Source organism: Dromaius novaehollandiae, chromosome W (genome assembly GCF_036370855.1).
Source record: "Dromaius novaehollandiae isolate bDroNov1 chromosome W, bDroNov1.hap1, whole genome shotgun sequence".
NCBI lineage: Eukaryota > Metazoa > Chordata > Aves > Casuariiformes > Dromaiidae > Dromaius > Dromaius novaehollandiae.
The window spans coordinates 23,981,030-24,004,059 of record NC_088130.1 but is presented as its reverse complement, the minus strand read 5'-3'; the positions used below and the strand labels follow the sequence as shown (position 1 = coordinate 24,004,059).

General features: G+C 39.3%; 1 protein-coding gene across 7 annotated transcripts in view; it reads right to left on the bottom strand.

Annotated features, from left to right (window-relative positions):
- Nucleotides 1-23,030, bottom strand: part of LOC135323431 (zinc finger protein 608) — an 86,399-nt gene that overhangs the window by 58,314 nt on the left and 5,055 nt on the right. The gene's annotated exons all lie outside the window — the stretch shown is intronic.

Genomic DNA, 23,030 nt, shown 5'->3' with positions numbered 1-23,030 from the left:
TTTTTTTTTTTTTTTCCCTCCTCATAGAGAAAGCAATGCCTAAAAGTATAGCCTCCTGTACACACACAAAGTCCTTAAAAATCTACTACTTTCAGCTTAACAGCTGATACAATTTTAGAAATACCTTTTCTTTTTCCTAGACATAGCTTAGGAATATATCCACCAGTTTAAAGAAAAGAATCTCTCCGATATACATCCAAGGTGGATGTATGCCTCTTACATGTCCAATAAGGCCACCCTGCTGTGAGGAGCCACCTTCGAAAACCTGACATTTTTAATTTCAATGTATTTCTTCTCCCTCTCTCTCTCTCCCCCTGTGAGGATTACTGATTTTGATATTCAGCTGCTTAAAAGCCAACCTGGGAAACATATTTTCCTGGGAACCTGGGAAAACATATTTTTCAGGGAGATGTCTTTTAAATCAGTAGCTTACATTTGTAACCGAATCATAAAATAAGGAAGTGAATCAAACACTGTGGCGCAGATAGTGGCAAAAATTTTATCTTCAAAGTGGAAAGAAGCTAAATTTATTAAGAGGCCATGTTTTCCTTCAGCTGGCTGAGACAGGAAATTCATCTTCCAAATGTTCTCTAACATTGTTTTCAAGTTTGAATGAGCTAATACAAACTAACGCCAAGTGTTGAACTTAACGTGTCCAGTGACATAAGTTCATTTTGACAGGAGTGGCCTTCCAGTATCTAGCAAATTATGAAGAGATACTGCTTATCTATTTTTAGACCATATTCAAAACAGCATCAACATTTTCAGACTTTCCAGCTGAAGAGATCATTCTCAGAAAGTGCTGAGCACTGCGTACAAAAATCTGGAACTTCTGAGATGTCTCAGATCAGGCCATTATGGATCTCTTAAATCAACATTCAAAAATTCAGCTCAAGAACACGATCAATTAATATAGGGCCTGGATGAACGAGATCCTATTAGAAAAGTGGTAAGACTGACTGACTCGAATGACTTCTGGACTGGCCCTTACTATGTCCCCTAACTCAGGCTACTAATAAATGCAGGCTGTATCAGTAAGCGAAAACAAAACCTTTCATAAAGTAAGCGTAGGGCAGGACTTTAATTAATTTACTCTTTACTGGTGGTGATCCGGTAGCAACCTTCTGCAGGCTCTGTAAGACACAGCTTTGAAGGAAGCTTGAACTGATGGAGATATGATTGCTGTAAAATAAGGGAGTGCATGAGAAGTCTAACGACAAGGGGATGGTTGTCTTAATGCGGAGCTCGAGAAGACGCACAGTGGCACAATCTTTGTTCTAGGCAACACTGGTTACTTTTTAAATTCTCTATTAGCAAGTCGCTGATATACAGGTTTTCAGCACTAAGCGTGTCAGGCTTTAAACACTTATTTGATTTAAGGCAGTGTTAATGACTTAGCCAATCACACAATTTTATAGTTCTATAATGTACTGTGCTGTAAAAATTAAACCAGTGTTTATTACACCTCTGCTGCCTTTACTTTCCTTCTTATTGCATGGACTCTTAAATGAGCTAAAGCAAATACTGTACTACAATAAAACATAAAATGTGCACTGGTTCACAACACTTCTCAATGCGTTACACAGTATTTTTGTTCAAAGCCATATACACTACTTTCAGATAGTGAATATAACACTATACTTATTTTTCAATTTTGAGGGAGCTATTCAGCATCAAAACGTAGAAAACATTATCAACACTGAACTACCTTAAAGGGATACTGACAGATTAAAAATGAAACTACTTTGCTTATATTATTACTAGCATTTTAGGTAACTAAAAATAGAAATTGTTAGATTTGCTTGTCATTACTTTTATTTGCTTCTGGAATTTCACTCCTTCTGGACACCAAAGGCAGACTCGTCACTTTTCCTTTTAGAACGCAAAATATGAAAGGTGAAAATACAACTTGGTTTGTATTTTTGCAAAATTATAGGTTTCTGCAAAATCTCTTTGATGTCAACAGTGTATATGTGACAGGTCCTGGTATGTACGGTTAAAACGACATTGGGAATAACGCTTCCTTTATCACTGAAGTATCATTGTGACTAATGGTCAAGCAGGAAAGATTGAATGAAAGCTTCCTGAAGAGTGGTGAGGATAGGAAAGAAGGTACATCCAAAATAACTTTGAAAAAACATAAATAGACATCTAAGATACAGAGATGGAGTCGGCAGACCTCTGAAAAAGAACTTCACATACACCATACATGTTCTTACACTGCAACCTAGGATTTCTGTAGAGGAAAAAAGAATGGCCGAAAGACTCGGATAAATACAAACCTCTTGGATCTTGGTATGCAAAACATACAGAAAATTCTGTAATCCTACACAGCAAGGAAACAAGTGTTTAAGACACGCTAGACAAGATTAGCTTGAGCATCTACTGAAGACTTGCCACTAGCTTTCAATATTGTCAATAATTAAAGGGAATCACCAGCTAACTGCATGGGTTTTTTACAATTAGCTCTGCGGCCTTTACATTCTGCAGAGTATTTGTTTACTACTCCACAGAAAGAATATACTATTTGCTCTTCTACTAAGTTAAAAACAAGTATTAATTCACATTCCCAAACTGTGTTGAAGAGATTGATGTTAATGTAGGAATGGATACCACCAATCCTCATGGCATAGTATGACTGATTTCCTGGCCATAGCGTAATTAATTTGCTTAGTGGTTCTACAACCTAGAACTGTTGAAATCGTAGAATCGTAGACATATTTCTTTTGGTCTGAATTTAGGCTCTAAAAGCCACTTCTGAGGGAACTGTTCAGTATGGAAATGTATTGACAATTTTCAATAAGCCAGTAAGTGATCTATCTCAGTTTCATTGTTTTTAAAATATGGACAGGTTTTTTCTTTCCTCTCCCCTCTCTCGGTATTGGGAAGCTTATAGCCAGGCTGTGTACTATATTTAATTAGAGCTTAAAACCCAGAACTGATGCCAGATTTTCAAAACAGCTCACCAAGCAAAATAAGAGGCCAGATGTTCAAAAGAACAAAGCACATTGGGTGCAGGGCTTTCCCTCAGACTCTCATAATGGCAGGAGTAGGTGCTAGACTGTTGAAAATCTTGCCACAGTTGTACGTGTTAACCACATAAAAATCTGCCTTTCAAAAACCGTCTCTCTAATGCCTAGAAGTGCTCTGAGATCCTTGGAAGGAGAAGAAAACAACTGAACACGGAATTATTTAGACCTGAGCCCTCTTTTCCTTCCCATAAAAGGAATCTAGCATTTGGTCTCTTATTTGTTTGGGGGCAAAAAAGATCATTTCTTGGCTCGCTTCTTCCTTAGCAGCACAGAAGAAGCTTTGTGGGGTGTGTGTGCCTGTGTGTGTGTGTGTGTGTTCTAAATAAAAGTAAGAAAGAAGAGTAAAATTGGAGCAGGATGCCAGTGGATAAATCTGACAAATGAAGCTATGTTTCCCTCTCCTACACACAAGCCTTCAGCTCGGTCCCATACGTCACAGCAGCACAACAGAACAGAATGTATTGGCTTTTTCTGTTACATTCACATTTGCATGAAAAGGAGCAGTCAAATGAAAATTAAGCACTTAAACAGCTTAAAAAGCACTGGTTCAGAATACTGTACTTCAAGAAAACATTCATTGTTATTCAGTGCTTGGCAAATGACATTGCCATCAAATACTAGTAGAAGAACTGTGAAGAATAAATGCTATCTGAAAAAGAGGCTTGTACTTATGCAGCGCTAATGACCATCTAAAAGAGCGATCCTGCATGGTTACATCCTCTTTTAGATTCACAGCTGCAGTTTCACAAGAGCAGCCATACATCATAATCTGCAGCCATTTTAGGCTATCCTTGCGCTTTCAAGAGCAATATGGGCAGTAAAGAACTGCTAATCAGCAAAGTGGAGTTCCCAATCAATAACAAGTTTATTTAACAGAGATGATTGGGGAGGAAGCATTCAAATTTTAATACAGACAACACAGCTCATTGTAACAGCAGGGACAAATAGTGAGGAGATCTCTATATTTAGTTTCATTAGAGAGTAAACATTCCCATTATTAGAATGTGATTTCTAATTAAACGCAGCACAGGCACAGAGTGGCACATAAGCTAGATCTTTAAAGAGGTCAGATAACTGTATTTTAAGATTATCATACTCACATTTTAATTACTGTCAGGAATTTGTTTATTTAATAACATGCTGAACCTATAAACACCACTAATTAACTGGTATACTGTGCCTTTTCAGAAAGTTAACATCTTGGGAACAAACATCATTTCACCAAACTTTGAAACAGTTTCAGAATCAAAGGCAAGCATATGGGCAGAAACGTTAACATCCACTAAATTAGTCACAGACTTTGCGGGCAGGCCAAATATAGCCTTTACTTTCTAAACGCGTAAAATTCAGAGCCACACCCACCTCAGCAAAGCATTTTCTCCAATTATGCGCACTTTTTCAAGCCCAAGTAACCTGGGAGCAACCACGGGTCTCGGCGCAGCACGTATCTGTGGCTTATTAGCACGACTCTTTAGATCTTTAATTGGGTTAGACAAAAAGCAAAACAGTCTGGAAGTCTTTTGGCGGTAACATATCAGGTGAACAAGTACCGTAAATAGTTTTGCCTCTTTTTTGCAACCAACTAAAGCCCATTTGTCAGGCCAGGCCATTCAAGCTCGCTCTCCAGTGCCCGGGCAATGACATCAGTCATCATTATGGTAACTCCCAACATATCTTTACCTACAAATTTGGAAGAGGAAGTTCCAGAATGGAGAAATGGGGCCGGTGCCAGTTTCAACCGCCCGGAGTTCAAGCAGAGGTTAACTGCAACCAGGAAAGATGGTGTTTTGCTTTCAGCCCCCAGTTCTAAAGAAAGCAACTGCTGATATGCATCTCTCGTGCTCCTTACGCTTCTCTTGCTGAGATGAAAGCAGTTTGAAATCCAAGTTACTACAAGCATAAGCATCTATATGAAAATGTGGGCATACTGAAGAGAAACTAACTCTTTGGTAATTAGTTACTGCCATATGCTCCTCTCCACTGTGAAAACGCAGCTAAGAGGAATACGTGCATACCAAATGCTCATATGGGTATACATTGGTCGCTGAGAAGCTAAATTTCAGCTTCACGTATCCAAGACTGGCAAAATCACAGTAGGGCCATATTATAGCCAGGAAAAAAAAACAAGAAAGCCCAGATTCGTAGGTTATATCCCAACCTCAATTTGACAACGCAGGGACTCACCGCACAGACCGCCCTGCCCTAACTGAGGGCTTCTGCTCTCCTGCTGCCTCTTCTCTGCCAAAGAGGCACTTTTGCTATTTTCGCACCGGGGATAACTCACCTACCTCTTACATTCAGAAGCACAGCAATGCAACTAGCAGCTTCAAGCCATACCATTTCTGCAACTGGATCATAGCTTGGGGCCCTAAACAACACAGAGTTGTCACGCAAGCACAAAATCTATCAATTAAACCAGCTGCACAAGGGATTATATAGTTACCTGTTACCGAAGGTGACCCATACCTATTACATCAGGTATAAAAGGCCAGCAGCAGCCCCAAGGAAGATCCCCAAAAGATCGACGAGCACTCGAGAGAGCCACAAAGCCAAGGCTGTTTACGTTTTACGCCAGCTCCAAAATGCTTTCTGAGCTGAAAAGTGAGTTCTCCAGAATCTGGTGGCAAGTGTCCACAAAATCCCTCCCCTAGCCAAGATGACAGATATTACTCAACCCCTCCCTCCCCCCCCCAAAAAAAAGCTCTCTCTGAAAAACAGGGGAGTGGATTTCCTTCTCATCCAAGCAAATTACACTTATATTAAGTGACCCACTGCCAGCTTCTACCATTATGCCTTAAAACGCTGTCCTTGTTGCTAGCTGGGACATCCTTCCCAGTGACCACCACAGCCCCTGGCCAGCGGGCAGGCAGCTGAGCACCTTCCAACCCTACTAAAGAGGAGTTCTAGATGGGGCTTCCAGGGCAGGACAATAAAGGACGTATGGATTTCTGCCCTCAGCTGTCATTAACCCACAGCAACAGTGCCTGTCGAAGCCTAGGTGGTTCCCCAAATAAAAAGAAAGCCCTAAAAGAGTTGTTCCAGATACAGTGCTTACACTGGAGGCTTCTAAGTATTTTTGTGGTTTCACAACACATTTTCCTATTAATTCGGAAATACTTTTTCTCCTCAGTAGCTGGCTGATAAATCCACAGAAACAACAGGGGAACCTGACAGACTACACCAGGGAACTAGAGATCTGAAGACATATACAATCTGTGAAATGAACGGGAAGGTCTGGGAGAAAATTTTCTCCCTACACTCCACCTGTTTGACTAATATTGAATACAGCACAAGATAGGAAAAGAAACTGAAAGACGCACTTCAATACAAGAATACCATGCAAGGAATTAGTATCACATCAAATGCAAGCAAAAGTAATGATAATCACTAACCTAGTGGAAATCAGGAGAAAAAATTACGCATTAAAAAGTGATAGCCTTCACGAAGAAAGCAGGTAATGTGATATAATAAAGAAAAAGGAATTAAAGTGCTCAATCCTCTTGATTTTTTTTTAATAAATTGCTCTACATCAGTCTAAATGCCCCAAACAAACTCAGTACATTTAGCCTGCAGTCACATATCTCGTTATGCCTGCAAGTAAGGCATGCCGACTGAGAGTATTGAACCCAGGCCTCCATCACCGATGTGAGATCATTGCCTCCCCCTCCAAGTTGTCCGTGTAACCCCGCATGCAGACACTTCCCATCCCAGCCAAGTCCAACACTGGGTTAGGAAAAGCTCACTACTTAGATCACCTGGACTTGCTTCGTTTAATTGTTTTTTGAAAGAAGCAGGCTAAGGAATGGCCACCTCGTGGAAAGTAAGGTGGGAAGGGAAGTGATGAGTCCCGATAGTACTCTGGGTAGATGCAGCCACAACCAGATATGGCATCACAGCTGGCATTTCTTTAGAAGCCTCCCCAAATGGTTTCACTGATACCTGCAGGCTGAGACACACTTGGGCAATCAGCAGCCAATTCTGTCCTGGCATGGATCCATTTACACCCATTTTGCAGGTATAGCCTCACTATACATTAGAAGTCTGTGAATACAAAGACTACAGCCCAGAGAGATTTGATGACACTATTTTGCAAGAGAGCTATGCAAATTCTTTTGTAAGAGAAGCAAGCAAAAATGTGACATTTCATGTCCTGAAATCAAGAAAACAAGATTTAGCATAGTCCACTTCCACACTGGCAAACCAATTCAGATACTAAAGAATTGTCATAGTGCTGTAACAGAATTTAGCAAGCACAGCCTGGCTTAAACTAAACCAAAGAAATTACTTTTCTCTTCTTGAGGGACTTGTAATGATGCTCTGCTGTCATACCCAATGAATTTATTAATTAAGCTCTAAAGTGGGCTACAGGTATATTTTTAAGCTAAGCTGTGATTTAAAAGGAGAGTCAATTAATCTCGAAACAGCTTACATTTCCTCCCTGTTCATAACCTGGTTTCTCAGGGAAGGTTTTACAAATTTAGCAGTGACTAAAACAAATTAGCCTAGTTATCTGAAAAAATGGATACACTGACTTCCAGTTTCCAGATAGGGTGACCTTCTCTAGGTCAAAACACTGAAAATACTGTAGGTACAGGAATGAACAACACAGGTGCCACACTTTCTCATCGGTGGAGCTGGAGGTCCACTCACATGAGTAAATGCACCGGCCTGTTTGTGCAACAGAGGCAAGATCTGATCGAAAACACCCATGGACCATACACATGAAGGTCTGACGGGGCAAGAGAAAAAACGTACTTGACCTCTATATTTAAAGGTTTTCAAAGGTATTCAAAGGTTTGCTTCCTGGAAGACACTGAAAATTCGTAACAGATTAACCTGCTTTCCTCCCCCCACACCCATTCAATTCTGAAAATAATATTACATTTGCATAGCTTTTCTTGGAAGAATTAAAAGTGGTTAAACATAACTACAAGGCAGAAGAGCTTTTATGCTGCCATAAATATTATCCGCAGCTATTTTTATCTTAATGAGTTAGAACCATTTCAGCAACTTCCTTTGTTTTTCTCAGAACTTGACCAGCCCTTTGGCTCCTGGTACAAAATGAAACTGAGCTCATATCAAATTTTGCAAAATGCTGAGATGAAATAATTTCTTGGGCTTAAATTGTTCAGTTAGAAGGCAAGTTTCCTTTTCAACTTACTGAGGCCCACATTCATGGCAACACTGCTTAATTATCATTTCTGACTCTACCAAGGAGACAGAGAAGTTCAATAAGTCTATCAAGCATTTGGACACAGTACTACTGATAAAGAAAACATACAAATGTTGATGTACTTGATTACATTGATCAAAAAGCTAACGATTAGCCTGGGGTGGGTTTGACTGCTGATAGCTGTCTGAAGCCTAGCCTACATATACAAAGGAATAATTCTGTCTCAAGATTTTATGAAACTTTGTCTGTTATTTCAATGCTATCATTTTTACCATGCAGCGTGAAGACCACCCATCTGTGTATCTGTTAGAAGCAGTAACAACAATGAAACTATAAACCTGTAATTAGATGCAAAAAATATGGCCATTTTGAGACTACGCTTTCCAAAACAAAATGCCTCTCACAGGCTGCTTTTGTAATTCTACCATTTATGTTATACAAGTTCTGAAGCACAACGTGAACACAATCACAATACCAGAACACACTGTAAAGCAAAGTTCTTCAAGGGTCACTTAGAACACTGCTTTCAATCACTTAACATATGATGTCAATGCTCTTTTTACCAAATAGATATCAGATAACAGACTGTAGTTTAATGTTCCAGAGGAAATAGCCCTTTCACTGCCAGGGGAAAAAACAAAGGGAAATACTGCATACACAGATATGCATATAATTAGACTGCATACAACAGACCCATTTCTTATATAACTTTCAAATATTGAAATATTTGAATATTGAGAAGAATATTGTTCTTAGGGTAACTATTTAGCAGACTACAGTTTGTAAGAGAGGAATATTTCTAATAGCACAAGTTCCTGGCAGTGCTCCTGGCAATGTTACTTGTGATGTTCATCTATAAGCAGAGAGCATAATATTTTATATGGTGGTACTAAATTTCAGTCAAGCCATATTAAAAGAAACCACAGGTAGCACTGCTAAGCTTTTAAAATGCCAAACCTGAAGCTCATTAACATTTTTACTGTCCCCTTACAATTATACAGCACGAGGTACACTAAAAACTTATCTACTCCTTTACTGGATGTGAACAATTGACAAGTTATTCTTCATGTAAACTTGTCCTAGTTAATTAAAGCGATACAAACCTTCGATGTCTACTTTACTATAAGGGGACTAAACTAAAAATATAGTTTAAAATGATTGCACATGACCAGACACAACCTGCCAACCGCAGCTATACCCACTCCTTCCCTCACCCAAAGTTACAATAGCCATGGCAGATGGAAAATGGGGTATTTACAATCCTTATTACACAGGCCGAGCATATTCTTCAAAAGGTTCATAATCTGATCACATCAAAGCCAATTTTCACATAAACAATCACGACACATTTTTCAAGAAGGCTTTGCCTACCAAGCTATTGGAAGTGTGGATAGGGACGTTTCATATAAATAATATATGTTGTTCTGAATGGGACTTTTTTCTAATAAACTTTTTCTATATTCAGACTTGGCACATTCTGTTTCGTGGTGGTCATGGTGGGAAAATAGGCAAATGAGTGGGGAATAAAAAAGTCACAGGAAATTCAGCTTAAGAGTTTTGAAAAGTTGCAAATTATTGAAAAACAGGAGGTTCAAATAAAAAAAAAGCTTAAACAACCTTCAATGTAGAGGTTATTCCACATCTGCTATAATACTTTCTTTCCTTTGATCTTTAAACCAATGACTCATGAAAACGATATCTTTAAATTCACAGGCCACCAGTAACTGGGTCTTTAAAAAAATGTTGTACAACAATAAAGCAGGAACCGCAAGCTCTTCTTAACCATTTGGACTGTCCGCTAATTAATTAGGGTACTGAAACAAAGGCCCATTTACACAACTTGCCATTAAAAGGAAGAAAAAAAAAAGATTTTGTGAGAAAGCCAAACTGCCTTTCAGGGAGACAGGTTCAAAAAAAATGTATTATGTTTGCTCAGATTGACAAAAGCATTTCTGCCCCTGCAAATTCAGGCAAGCAAAACAGGGCAGCTCTTCCAGCCACCGACGGGTGCCCCTCAGCTGGGAGCAGCGCCAGTGGTCGGGTCCGAGGCAGAGCGCACAGCGCACCCACACTTCCCTTCTCCCACCCTTTTGTTCCTCCTAAGGACGTGCGCTTTGCCCAGCAGCCTGCCCGGGAACAATTCCGGTTTTTCCTTGCCTCCCCTGCTTCAGGAGGGGGTAAAAATAGCAGAACTTGGTCACAAAATATAAAGCCAGACACTCATTTCCTGTACCTTAGAGCCTCATTCTTTCACCTCCTTGTCCATAGGATTTAGCTACCAAATAGGTCTTAATCTGTAAACAAATGATTTGCTCTACAATTAAACCATTCATTTCTTTCTTTTTTTTTTTTCTTTCTGTGCCTGCTTGGCTGCTGTCCAGTGCAGAGGCTCATAGGTTCTTCTATTATTTAGTGCTGGTTAAAATGCAATAAGCTCATTTAGAGTTTATAAAACTATAAGCCATCAACAAAAGCATTTAATGCTTCTCAGAAGCACTGTGGCTTTTGCCTGAAAAATTAATAATGTGTGGATATGTGTGGGGGTCCGCGTGTGTGTGTGTCTGTATGCACATATGTGTGTACGTGTGTGTGTTTTTTTTAAGTGCTGGCCTGGTTAAACACTTCAGATGTCTTTAAGTCAGTTATAGTAGGCTAAAAATGCACACACTCCACTTGAATTTTAATTGCCTGTGTACTTTCTTCTTAACAGCTGACAATCACAGCAACTGCAGTTCACCCTGCCTACAGAGCTGAACCTCAAAGACTTTGATGTTGTATGGAAAAAAAAAAGTCATGCTGCTGGAGCATTTCACAATGTTTGCAAATATTGTTTCCTCATAAAACGATGCTGTGAATCACAGGAGTCTAGTAGAGTAAGCGAAATCTTTAGAGAAATAAAGACATGTTAGGTTTCTCATCTCTGCAGTAAGCGTCATTTATGACCCCAGAGAAAACGAAATATCAAGGTCGTTTTCCTTTGTCTCTATTTTTACGTTTTTGGTCTTGATGGAAAATAAGTTAGAGGGTGTGAACCCAAAGACCTTAAATGTGTGTGCATTCACCTTTGTTCAGATGTGCACACACAAAGAATATGGGGCCAGCAGGCTACCACCTCCATCTACAATGGGTAAAGATAATGATACATTAAAAAAAACCGCTGTCTATAAATAAGTGAATTATTGTAAACGAATAGCTAAATTTACAGGTGCAAATCTCATTTAGAAATGACAGGTACTTAGCAATATCAACTTCAGCAATTTACTTTCAATGAAATTCTGCAAGCCTATTTAAAGTCTATTACGGCTGCTGACATCAATCTGCCAAGCTGCAGAGTGCTAAGCTCTACTAAAGATTTGCACCTATAAATTTAGCTACTGGTGTACTTGAATTAAATACACAGCATTTCGCCATATTGGCAATACAGACTTTGAGGTGGAAGGGCATTGAGGTAGAAGGGTAATAAGGTGGAAATGTCATGGAGACTTTGATGCCAGTTTTGCCTGAACAAGCACTGAAGGTTCAGACTCCCACTTGGGTGTAGATTTCAGTCCTTCCTTCAGTCCTTCCTCGGTGCATTAGAGTCTAGGTCTCCACAGTTTCCACTCAAAATTTCACTTCTTCCCCAACAAATACCATAAAGGCCATAATTATATATATAATATGCATAATATAATACCGTAAAGGCCATAATTCTAACCTAACGGCTCACCGGAGTATGAATGCTACCTGAGACTCCTGCAAACTCCGTTCAGCTTAAGTATTTGAAAGATACACCCATGTGCCAATGTGTATGCACACACGTACAAGCACAGACACATACAGAGGGGGACACATAAATATGTTCTCATCAGTCGTATCTATTAACACTCACTAAAGACCAGATGAATCTCAAGCTCCTCCCTCCAAAATAAATGACAGCTTATGGAGTTGCAGATAATAGTTGGCAGGCAGACAGGTGGCAAAAAAGTATGTTCCTCCTTCTGAAAAGCTACAGTCATAGGTGAAAAAGTATCTGTAGTGCTAACCCTGCAGAACAAAAATGCCTCCCATCCTGAACTGATAGGGTAATTATAAACAAATTATTCTGACTTTAATTGTAAGTATTGTTCATTTGCAGATTTTATCCATATGCAATGTATTTTCAATAATTACCAATCAGCTGGAAAGGTTTTTTTAAAAATTAAATAGTAAGAGACATTTTAAATCTGTGATAAATATTACAGTTTGAGGAAAAATGTAAATCTTGGAAGTAATTTGAAAATAGTTGGCAACTTTTCCTCCCAAAGTAAATCCAAAGGCTCAAAAAATAAATATTCAAGAGCATTAATTTGTTTCTAGATGTGTGCGTGCAAGTAAAACAGCAGTCATAATGTGGAAATTTGAGTCACATTTTGCAACTAATTGGAAGCAGATTAGAATTCTGCCTCAGGGGAACATTGTCAAACTAGAAGCTGAAGCAAATGAAGAAAGAGGTGAAAGCATCGTGAAGAGCTGACAGATTTACAGTGCTCAAGGCAATAAACGGGTACTAGATGAAAATGAATGTGCTTCACTGTACTGCATGCAGTTCTCAGTCATATCTCAGCAGTAACAGCACACAGCCATGAAACTATTATTTTCAGAGAGATGGTGGAGATGGAAAGAGTAAGAATGAAAAAAGCTACTATTCAGACTGTGTGCAAAAAAATATAAAGCACATAGTGACTCAAGCTGTTATAACAATAATCAAATTGGTAATACTGGGCCTTGTTTTGTAACCTGGACTCATTTCAAGTAGGACTTACACAGACATAATGCGATGATCTACTTCTGTGAGTTGAGAAAGGACCGCAGACTCACTGTCAGCAAGAGACAAAGCATTAAGCTCTCAAGAGAAAAAAAAAATCAAGCAGATTCTATTTTTTTTAAAGCTAAGAATAATACATAGTCCTGCAGACAGACAAATCAGAGGCAGAATGAAAAAAATCTTTTTTAATGGGTGAGCAGGGAAAGGTTGGAGGAGAATATAAAAATGAATATAAAGTGTAAGGGATAAAGTGCCAATGGTGTAATGGAAACAGCTGCTAGCTTTCTCCTTCAGTGTTTGGCATCTGGTGCAGCATCATAGGAAAGACTGTTAAAGGATCTGGACATGGAATGTAAATACAGACAATCAGCCAAATCTCAGCTGCTGTATTTATAAAACAGTAGCGGAGTTTTATATAGATATACATGTGTGTGTGCATGTAGACACACACACGCTATACAATCCTATCCTTTAACGGCAACTAGTAACACTAAGTTTATTACATCAAACTACACCTTACTACCAGGTTGAAGGAGGTAGGAACATGAATTTAGTTTTCTTTAGTAACAGAGGATGTAGAAGAACAACCTTCTTTGTGCTCAAATTACTACAATATTTTCCCCTCAAATTCCAGAACAGAATGCAATTGAATATATGCTGCCTAACATTAAACCCACGGCAGTGAAATTTTATGTCAAATATGTTCAATACATCCAACATACTCCCGGAGTATTAAAGCTGTACTTTCAGAACGGGCTAACTAAACAACTCCCTGGACATTTGCTCAATCAGATTTGAAACTTATAGCCGCAAAACAAAGTTCAACTCAGATATCAGGTCCATTTTTAATTGAATTTGCTTCTGTTACCTTTTGTTGCAGAGATACAGACTTTCATTTCCCTCCTCCAAAAAGGAAGAATTGGCAAGAACATGAAACCCAGAAATACACAACTACTGCTGTTACTCTACTGTTATAAGCCTATAATAAAGCACAGATTTGATAGTACTATCCATGTACTGTGGCGAACCACACACAAATAAACAGTTCTCCATGAAGAATGAAAACCCAAAGACCAAACTCTTCCAATTCAAACATTATTGTTGCTTTTAACATGAGCCATCCGCAAAAAATCAGCCAAGGAGGTAACAGGAAATCCAAAAATAATTTGGTCTGGCCCTATGCACTATGAGAACGGAGGTTACAAGTTGCATTTGACTCTTTGTAACGGTTGAGGGAAAGGAAGTAGTGAAAACTATAAAATCTAAGCTTACGTAACAAACACCTACGGCACCACAGAGACATATTTCCATCACAGTTCAGCACAGTATCGCTGAAATTCATCAATGAAGGTGGCGCATGACCAGGGTGAATTTATGTCGGGGGCGGAGGGGGAACCTTAACAAAACCTCTGAATTAAGTCAATGGCTAATGTGAAAGCCTAAAAGTGTGCAAAATCAAACTGTCTAATGTCCCCAGTTAAAGAGGCCAGATGTGCCTCAAAATTTCCTGGGAAACTGAGCCTAAACTTGGGCGCTTTCTTTCATCAGAAGGATGAAAGCAAGTGACTTCTAGGAGTTTACAAAAGTGTGACCAATTGGAGCTTAGTCTTCTGTTGCTAATTGAAGCATAAAAAAAGAGAGCCAGTTTCTGAGGGCAAATGACAAACATATACTTTTTTATAATCCACTGCCACATGATAAAAAACAGAATCAAGCTGACTGGTAGAAACTTGACTGGCAACCAAAGACCAAGCTATTACTTCAAACTGTCATGGGAAAGCAATAAAATTGCTACCAGGTCTCCTCATGTTACTCTTCAATAAAAAGAAGCCATCAGGGAAATAAGAGGAAAAGAAAACACATCAAAACCTCTAAAGTTCCTTTAAGTAAAAGTATACTTTAGTGGCATAATGCCATCTGCTTCCTGGTTAACATGACAAGACACTTCAACAACATGAATATGAGTGTTTTATAAATACCAAGCAAACACAATCAATGTATTCTAGTTTCCTCTTTTAACTGTAAAAACTGCATTCGCATACCACTATTGGCATATGTTTGAAACACCCCCACGGGCACATTTTTCTTATGGTAGTAGTTGACAATGGATATTCCCAGGGGACCGAAATACCTCAGCCAAGCTGGGTTTGTGGTCAGGAATAATATTTAGGCTGTGAAGACTTAAAAACTGAGAGTGGAAGATGGGACAAGATAAAGGAACCAAATTTTCAGTATTTAATTTTTCTGAAGACTGGTAAGTCATAACGGTCAAGGAAGATTTATCATAAAGGACAATTCAACACAGCATGGTATACCAACAACTTATTTACTTCAAAATTTACTAAGACAAAGAGCTTCAATTTTAAATTCACACTGCCTTTGACCTGAATAGCCTCACGGGATGTTACAGGTAGATGCTGGAAAAGCTAAGCCCTTTGTTTTGAGACTTAGCAGTGTTTGCCTACCTACGGGAAACGCAGACATTCATATTATCAAACATCTCTCCCCAAAATGCATCATTTTTACTTTTACTGAAATCTTAAGCCAACAGTACATGTAAAGCAATCAAACACCACAGATGCACATGAGATGGAAAACCTACATGGACAGTCACTAATCCTGTTTCACTGCGTGCAAATCACACTACTCACTCGCTCAAACTGTTTAATCAAATTTAAGTGGTCCTGTATATAAGCATATATTTTATGTACTTGTACATGTACACACACACACACACACAGGAACATCAGAGAAAAGCTATCTATTCCCACCCCCTTGAATTTTCTTTCAGCTTTCTTTTTCAAAAAAAGGAAAAAATTACAAAGAACTTGCTTGTCAGTCAACTCCTTCTGAATAGTTTTACAACCTTTCATCCAAATGTAAAGGCTTTGTTCCAATTGCCAAGACCATTTAGTCAGAATTAAAAGAGAACGCAACAGAGAATGCTTAGTGAAACCTTGGCTACAGCACAACGAAAAGTTATAGTCTGATCTTCATATTTGCCCAAATGGCTACTCATAGCCTGCAGTAAATTGCGGTTTTAATTTCATGAATGTAACCAAAAAAATACTGCGATTTAAAAATCTCATTTTAAGAAAATCCCTCAAGTCCTGTTTTGAAAACTGGTAATTATCTTTATTCAAATTCTCTTATTTCAAACATATTTTTAAGCAAAGTAAAAAATGGTAGTCTGTATTATTATTCACTTAGGTTAAACACTACACCACAAGAGAGCTTCACTGGGCAGAAACATTCTGGTGTGCAAAGGAAAAAAAAAGTTTGCCAAATTGAAAAAAGAATGAAGAAATATAAATAACCATTCCTAATTTTTAGAAAAGTATTTACATTTTGTAATTACACTATCATCAGAAAGTTTCAAGAGCCACCATTGTGCTATCTTTCACCCAACAGATAACATTATGTACAGACCAAAAAAAAAGAGAAGACCCAAAGTCAATATAATTGCTATGATTATTAATAAACAAAACCTCACTGACATGTAAACATACTAAAACCAACACAAGATTTTAGCAAAACTGTGGGCAGCCCTTCAACTGAAGTCTACAGCTCCACAGGCGTGACACCATCTGAGGTTTCAGCAAGAAACAGAGCACAGGTCAGAAGCCAGATACTCTCTCCAAACTTTGGGGGAAATACAATGACATATCAGAGTGTATGTTATGACATTATGTAAGTGCAATGTAAAACTGGTACAGTGCTAAGCATATTAAGGGAAGACTAAACTGGTTGTTGGACCATCTTTCTGTGTCCAACAGGAAGTATCCTAGCTCAGAGCAAAGCAGACTCTAAAGCTAGATTATATTCAGGCATCCCAATTGTATACCATGCAAAAAAATCTGGAATATGTAGCCGACATACAGTTCAAGCTATATAAATGAGCAGCATAACTGAGAAGTGCAGAACACTGAGTAATGACATCCAGAAAGTCAATATACACAGCTGCCTAAGTAAGTGGAAATGATCTAACCTTTCTTCAGGGGTGTGCCACGGAAATCCAAACTATATAACTATATTTATCCAAACTAGAAGTGAAGGTGGTATTTCTGATAGCATAAATGTTAGCATTTCCAACACCGTATTCTTGATAACACTTGTAAAATGTGCTCAGATATGACATATACCGGTAATATCATTCAAAACTTTGCAGAAACACAGCATGTAACTGAAAAGAAAGCTTCATTAAGACTATTACAACAAAGACTATGGCTGGAGGGGTAAACATGCATGTATGGCCTGTCAAGACACTGCTGACACAGTAGGCATTTTGAAGGAACCTCTAATGCTAAATATATTTGGCCTAGGTCTCCCAACTCCATTTCTTTATGTTCTCTATTCAGACTAGTCTTCTGATCTAGAGTTTCACAGACCATGTTCTGTGGCCTTTAATCCCATGTGTGTTTCCTGGATACATGAGCCATCTCAGTGGCTTCAGAGGGGGTAAAAAAGGTGCCAGGATACAATTTTGTGCTTAATATTAACCCCATGCTTGACATTATTTCAAGGACGTCTTAGATCACCTGCTCTGCTACCTCTATTCCTGGATTTTAACAAATGGAGGCATACAAGTGTCCTCCAGTCTAACTCTCAGCTGGACCAAGGTCTAGAAACAACCCGGGTAGCAAATGAAAGCTGTGGGACGTACACAAGCGTTCTGAGATCTGGCAGCTCCCCATAGAAACCACAGCAAGTTGGGAGCGTAAAAAAACAACACGCCACGGGGAACAGCCAACCCTGGAGCTCGCTGGCATGGAATACGCTTATGGACTTACGGGACGTGGTGAGCAAAGTGCTAATAGGAAGAAACAGGAGCAGAGCTGCAAAGCCCTGTACCATGTCTGGTCTTTAGTTTGTAATGGATACCACTATGTCCCACTGTCCCCTCAACCGGCTTATGTAAGGCAGCATATTTTTCTGCCTTTTTTCTTTTTTTAATCCACCTGTTTTACAAAGCAAGCACAGGACAAATCTTGCTCTCACTGAAGTAAACAGCCTGCTTTTACAAATGCAAATCCCACAGCTAACACAGACCAAAGGGAGGGGAACACTGCATTCAACATCCAAAGGATGTGTTCAATTAATGGGAAGCAGGCCACAGAATCTCCCACAAATGTCAGCATTAGGCAGCCCGGAGCTGATACCTTTTTAAAAGTAGATCACACATTTCTTATGCAATAAAAAAAACCACACACACAAGTTTTAGCATGCAAGAGAAACTTCACATTGCAGACCTATGATTTCAGTTGTTGTTGATAAAATAGCTTTCCAATTATCAGGGCCCTCGTAGGAGAAGCAGGAATGCATTATGTGTTAATGATCACAACCAGGGGTCCGAGCTTTACTCTTTTGTCAGAACTAGAGCAGATCCTCCCCGCAGCTTCACCATTAACATGTCTGTTTCCTGTCAGACCACTCAGAGATAATGTCATTTATCTCGGGGCGGCACAAGACCAGTCATTAGCTTCAATAAAAGACCTCAAACAAAGGCCGGATGGCGTTTTATCCAGGGCTCATAGGCTGCAGCCAAGAATCTCACTGCCTAACAGTTCAGAACTTAAGTTACCTTTAAAAGAATAATTTTCCAGCTATCAACAATTCTAGAGCACTTCTCTGAAGAGCAGAAAAGTCGCTGCATGGAAAATTTTAGTCAATGGTTTTATCATATAAAATTAGGTGACTGATAAGAGCTTGCGAAAGTTATCCTTTGAGAGTCTTTTTTTTCCCCTCCTCTTTCTTTCTTTTACCTCTCAGGGAAAAAGTGACAGAATAATTCAGGTTCTAGCTAAATAGTAAGATCTTTGAAGAACTGACCCTTATTGTGTTTGCCTGCAGGAGGTGATTCACTATTATAAATTCTTCAATGTCTGAGCTTCTGGGAATCTCTTTAAATGAAAGTGGAACCGGTTAAATGTATGTATGAACATGTGTTTTCACAGTCTCTCCTGTATTATTGCATTTCAGAAAGCTTCTATAAAGTGCCAGGTGAACTTTTTAAAATAATAATAATAAAAAAAAGAACGAGAGTCAAAAAGTATGAGCAAATCGCAGCTATTCAATTCCTGTTTTTATGTTGCAAACTAGGAACAGATGGTACTTTCCACGTTACTTGAATCTGGTTATTGAACACCTCTGTGGTTACGGGAGATTTTGCTTAGCACTTTTAACACACATTTCATTTATTGGACTATAAAATGCTACTTTGGAAAAACAAGTCTTTATATAACTGTAATTAAAACAATCTTGCAGCAAAGCCCTTTAACAGGGAGAACACGCTTAACCTCATGACATCTGGACAATCAATCCTTTCCTTTTTACTGGCTATTTATGAAGTTATTAAAATTGTAAAATTACCAATGCCCAAAGTGAAATATTTCCCCAGGAGTTCTGACTAAGCTTATCAGCGGCAATACTTGGCCGTGTAACTGTCCGGGACGAGCCCCCATGGCGTTGCGCTATCTCCCGCTCTGCCCAGGAATTCAATGGCAGCTCTTGGGCATACATATTGGCCGGGGTCAGCAGGTTCACGCCAGAAGCTTTCCTCGGCCAAAGGGCACCACCTCTTCACCCAGCTCCAAAAGCCCTGTCACACTACTAGACAACACTACAGAACTTTAAGAACCTTGAGCTGTGCTTATTGTTAGACACCCATAGTTATCAATGTTTTTAACAGCTAAATCCCTTATGTAGCTTTCAAAACAGTTTGCTGTCAAACAACAATAGACTTTGTTCTTTAATTACAGCAAGTGACCCCCATGCCCTTTTATTTCACAGCGAATAAACTACACCCATGGCCAGGGAGAAAAGTACATGAAAAGCATATCTCCATAGCATCATTAATCACAGCATGCACTTAAATGATTTACATCAATAGGTAAAATGCACAGAGAATTTCCTGATGAAGTGTAAAACACCCTCAATCCTGCTATAAAACATGAAGAATGAAATAAGCAATACCAGCCAACATGTTAATTTATTGAAGACAACTTTCAGATGTGAAATGCAGTCCTAATGAAAAACAATAAACTAATACAAAAGAAATAAATGCCATCCTGCAATATTACTAGACCGATTCATTTTAAAACTGCAAGCAGAATTTTTACAGCTCTGACTGTAGCTTCATTCTTCTATATCTACTTAAACACAGATTTTCATAGGCCAAATATAACCTTCCCATATCTCAAAGTAAAGTGAGTCCTTAAATCCCAAACTCTTCCTGTAATGCACAAAGCAAAACTGTGTAGATAATCTGAACACTTTTCAATGTAACAGCTGTTAAAATTACAAAAGCATAGCAAATAAAAAAGATGGAAGAGTTCATGCTGACAAACCCTCAGTAACTGTGCTAAAAAAAAAAGTGTGGATGAGGAATGGAGAATGGAGACAGGTTTTAACACCAAAAATCTTAGGAGTGGTTAGCATACCTGTCAAAGCTACTTATTCAGACATGTCACTGGTGGCTTAACCACAAAATGGGCTGCACGAATATAGCTCAAACATCTTAGAATTACAGCATACTTTGACTTTATGCACATATTAGGGGAGTGGCGACTTTTACAACATACTTGCGGTTTCTGCATAAAAGAGCCAGCAGAACACAGTCATTGATTTAATTAGGCCTCATAAGATCCAATTTATCATGTTTTACATGACTTTCTGCAGCAAGGAAACAGAATAAATAGACCAAAAATAGACATTGAAGCATGCTGTGAAAATTAAACAGTGACTACAACTCTTCGGAATCTGCTCCAAGCTTTTCACAAATAGTAAACAAATGCAATATTATATTCCACACCACATGCAAAAAACCTCAGATTTTGAATTGGTAGGCATTAACTCACTTGTATCTAGCAAGAAAGCATACAAATTCATGAGACATGTCTTCCATGAACATTAAGACAACTGGAAATTGATTAAAACATGCAGGCTTGAAAATTATACACTCATCTAGAGACACAAAGGTGCTTTGTGCAAGCATTGCACGTCTAGTGTGTAAATAGTCAAAACAAGAACACTTTAATGAATCTAAAATCCTTTAAAAATATATAACGATTATTAAACATTAGGGGGAAAAGCCAAAACAACAAGCATAAAACATTTAAGTTTCACTAATAATACCACAGGCAGGGTTTAAAGTTGCAACTATTGCCAGCCAGGAGCTTTATTATTATCATATGGCTATAAAGGAAACATTCTTTAGGGAGAGAAACGCTAGGAGATGTTATTGAAGACAGCAAGCAAGCACATCATTGTGCCAGACAATGGCCAACCCTGCACGACTCTAATGGGCGAAGCCTATATTAAAGTCACTGTGTGCCAACAGCAGTGGCTGTTACTGGAAATGCAAGCTCCAAACCTCCCATAGAAGCAACAACTACAACACAAAGTGCACTCCCGGCTCTAAACCACTCCATACATGTTTGCTCTTAATTTACATATGCTCCGATTTACATTGCACGTACGATTACTCGCATGTGTATGAATTCTTCATACAATTTCCTGTGTGACTAGAGAGTGAAAAGAACACAAAAACTGGAGAAACCACACCACTCTCTAATCTCTGTTGCCATGACAGCAGCCTTTGAGATACTGAAATGTTCAGATTGCCAGCTAAACAAAATTGTTGAATGTGAACATTTGGCTGGAAGATTAAAAGGCTAAGGGGGTTGCGAAAGGGCAGTACCTCCCACATTCCAAGCAGCCACTGAATCCAATCAAATGGCTCTGACTCTTTAACCACAACCATTGTGAAGACCGGATTAGGGCAATTTATCTAGATAGTTAAAGCAGATTAGAGAACTGCAATTTGAAGACTATTGGCAACAAAAGTAAATGCCTACTGTACTAAGTTAATAAAGAGACCATGGGATTTTAGGACACTTTTCCACAGCGAGCACAACTTTCATAAATCAAAGTGCAAACATATACCTATGAATTAAAGCAATCTGCTTTTCTTTCCCCTCATCTGCATTTAGAAAAGGTCACAAGGCTCATTCAAATTCATCTGTAGATATGCTATCTTAAAAGCAATAATACGCATACAATATGAAATTTAATTTGCTCCTTGCCTTGAACACGAGCCCTTGAAATTATCTTTGTTTTCTTAACAAATATTTGATGTCACAAACACCCAAATCTAATCCTTAAAAGTCTACTGAGAAATTACACAACCTTCAACATCACTGAAAAATAAAAAGCCAGTAACAGGTCATAAAAAGGTAGAACTTTTTCCCTGAGACCTCCAGCCCTCCCAGACGCTTGCAGACCACTCCGTACAGTTAACACCAACCCGAAAGTTTTCCCATCACTGAACCTTTGCCCAGGGAAGCTGTAAAAGCAGGCAAGTTAAGACCGACAGCAGACAATCAAGTCACAATCTAACACCCTGACGCTGCTCATTTGGAGGTGGGTAGCTTTTGCTTTCCTTTCCAGGCAGGCTAGGGTCTCGTGGCGTAACAACCTGTAGAATTCATCTGCCTCGTAGTCCCGGGCCAACACCAGCCCCGAGATCCCAGAGAAGCAGCCTCCTGCCCTCTGGACCCAACAGCTCCTGCTGCCTCCAGAACCTGCCTGAATGAGCAGTAACAAAAGGCGAACTCTCCCCCCGCCCTTCCCCAAGAACACAAGGCCGTTTATTCTTCCAGAAAGCATCCTTCACACATTAATAGAAAGCAAGAAAAACACACACCCCCATCTGATGTCTTTCATACATTTCAACCACTCGGCAAACAAGTAGTTCACATCCAAGAACCCACAGGGCTCAGATAAGAAAGCTCCCCAGACAGGAGACACACTGTTCTGCAAGCTGTTTTGCACACACAGCTCAGTACAAGGTGCATTCCCCTCCTCCCAGCCTCCTCCTTCCAGCAGGACTAGAGGCACCGCCTGTCTACTGGCTCACTCCTTCCCCTTCTCCACAGCAGCTTTCGGGGCCTCGGGGCACCACAAGAGCCCCCGGTACGACAAGCATCCCACATCTCCGCCAAGGGGAGTGGCGGAGCCCAGGTCTCTGCTGATGCCTCTC